Genomic DNA, 2703 nt, shown 5'->3' with positions numbered 1-2703 from the left:
TTTCTCCTGTGCCAGAAAAGCCTGGCAGAGGGCGCACCTACAAGCAGTGGTTTCCATCCCACGCCATTTACACCTCCCAGTGGCTACCCAGAGATGTTTGTTCCATGGAAGAAATGTAAGGCCAAAATAAAAGGAAATATTAAAAAGTTCTGGATAGGTGAGAAATGGCCACACTGACATCCACCTACTCCCCAAAAGGCCACAGTGTCTGAGGAGGTGCCTGGAACAGAGGAAACATCTAAACTGCTTGCAAAGACCAGCAGAAATGCATTTCCACGTCTCCACCTCCAGGGACAGAGCCAACAAAAATAGCATTGGACAAAAAAGATATGAATAGAATAGTGACTGCAGAAAGCCTTGACTCATTTTACACTCCCAGCAAAAATAAAGGCAGGAGGCTTGTCCTTCCTCTGTCACCAGCCCCCATACACTGGAGCACTGCTGCAGAAGAGACATGTCTGTTTACCTGAAGGTTCCCATTTGAGCTGGGGAGTGAAATGTCCAGCTCATCTGAAACTCACAGGGGTAAACCTTGCTTGCTTGTGAGGAAAGCATTTCCTTTCCTACATTGAAACTTTGGGAACTGAATGGTAGGAGGGCAAACAAACAAATCACCCCACCCCTGCCTTGTTTGCAAGAATTCAGACGTTTTTGTACTCATGTTCTTGCTCAGTAACTCTGATGCAAGCAGACCTGCAGACTTTCTACTGCCAAACTGCTCCAGGTGAAGGGAAGTGCAAGCACCTTAAGATAGCAACCTTCTGCTGTTGCTATGGGAGCTGTACCATCATCAAATAAATTTGGGACAAAGCTGACACTTGGATTCAGTTTATACTCAATGCTCTTAGTACCTTGGCGGGGAGTTAAACTGGGCAAACAGTGCAGCCACCTCATGAGACTGTTTTCCAGCCTTTAGCAGAGGCCAGCATGTGAAACTGTGCCCAGAGGTTCGAGGATGAGACAGTGCTGATTTGTACTTCCCATTGCCTTCTTCTGCCCGGCACAATCAATCTGACATCACACAGATGCAAATCCCAAATTTATGAGGCACATGCACCTCTAAGCCTATCAAGGTTAAAACAGAGTATAAAGCATAAAAGTAGACCCTAACTATGTGAAAATCACCCAGCTGGATCAGATCAAAAGTTTGTTGTGGCTTTCCTCTTTCCTTCAAGAGCAGCCAATGCTAACGGGAAAACAGGGGAATGAGAGAGTGGTACTTTTGCTGTGCATTGTCCAGCGACATGTTGCAGAGATCTGCCTTTGCCTTTAGTAAACCTCCAGGGACTTTTCCTCCATAAATTTCTCCAATTGCTTTTTTGACCGAGTTTATACTTTTGACCTCTACAGCATCATGTGCCAATGGCTTTTATATACATGCACAATTGGAAAAAGTAATCCTTTAAACCTCCTGCCTTTATCATCTCATTCACTGTCCCCTGCTTCTTCCCTGTTTTCTGGCCACTGGCCCATTTCAGCTCTCATTCAGGAAGGTAGTTCTTAATTCTGCTATTAAATGTGTGTACAGGTCTGATGCAGAATCTTATCCCTCTGTATTTTGAGACAAGTTTAGCATCTGCTTGCATTGGAACCAGGGAGGGAGAATGCTCCAAAAGCTGCTTCTGTGCTGAGGTCAAATTTGGGAATGGCTTGGGAGGTCCTGGACATTTATTTCCACTTCCTGGGCCCAGCTATAGTATCCCAGCTAGAACGTGCTAAGCCTGTATGGATTGACCCACACGAGAAGGCAAGCGAGCATGGCATTGCATTCATTCACTTTTTCAGTTATCTTTAATAATTGACTTTAATTTATTCATTTACCTATCTTCATTCATTTGCATCTTTCAAAGTTCTGGCATGGCTCTGGCAGGCAGTGCAAGGCTCCAATTTTCTCATTCCTCTGCTCGGTGTGAATTCATGCCCACACAAATTCCCACTCTGGGCCGGAGGGCTCTGACTTTCAGCCACGAGGTGGGGTGAGCTGCTAAATTCCTGATCGAGCATGCGTGTAGGCAATGCAAGGCAGACCACCATGGAGCTGGGGTTTGCCAAGCTAAATCACTGGAAAAAAATTCCTTTTCGGCTTCAGCCTTTGCTGCTTGATCCGTGGAAATGTGGAACCTTAAACCCCAAGTTTCCAAGACAAATGCATACAGCGCGAGTAACACAAAAGCAGCAGGGATAGACAGCTGTGCTAGCGGAGCGTCTGCTGGCCCGTGGCTCTGCCCTCCCGCACTCAGCTCAGCCTCACGCCTTGGTGGGCTGATGGGGAGGAACAACACAAAAACGAAGGCTGGGAGCAACTCGGTAGTGAAAGAGTTACCGCGGCTGGCTTTCTCGGTAACTCTTGGAAAGTCCCCGAAATGACGTTTCTAACCTAACAATTAAAACGGGTTTAATTATAGAGAGGCTCAGAGCCCTGGGAACAAGCACCATCTACAGAATGAGTAAACAACTGCAGAAAATAATAGGCTGTCCACTCCTCTGGCTACTCCTGACTTCTGGCTAAGGCAAGGGGAAGAAAAGAAACTATAAGGAGAAGGAAATTCGAGGAACCTGATTGCTCTCCTTGAGTAAATAACGATTTAAAAAAAAATCTGGACTAGTTAGAGCCTGTGGGGATTTCTCTTGGTTGGTTATTTTGGCTGTTCTTGAAGACCAAAAGAGGAGAAAAAGATCAGCCGCCAGCGCAAAGTCCAGATC

This window comes from Pithys albifrons, chromosome 6 (assembly GCF_047495875.1).
Source record: "Pithys albifrons albifrons isolate INPA30051 chromosome 6, PitAlb_v1, whole genome shotgun sequence".
NCBI classification, from domain to species: domain Eukaryota; kingdom Metazoa; phylum Chordata; class Aves; order Passeriformes; family Thamnophilidae; genus Pithys; species Pithys albifrons.
The sequence above is the reverse complement of the archived record's forward strand: the minus strand, read 5'-3'. Positions refer to the sequence as shown.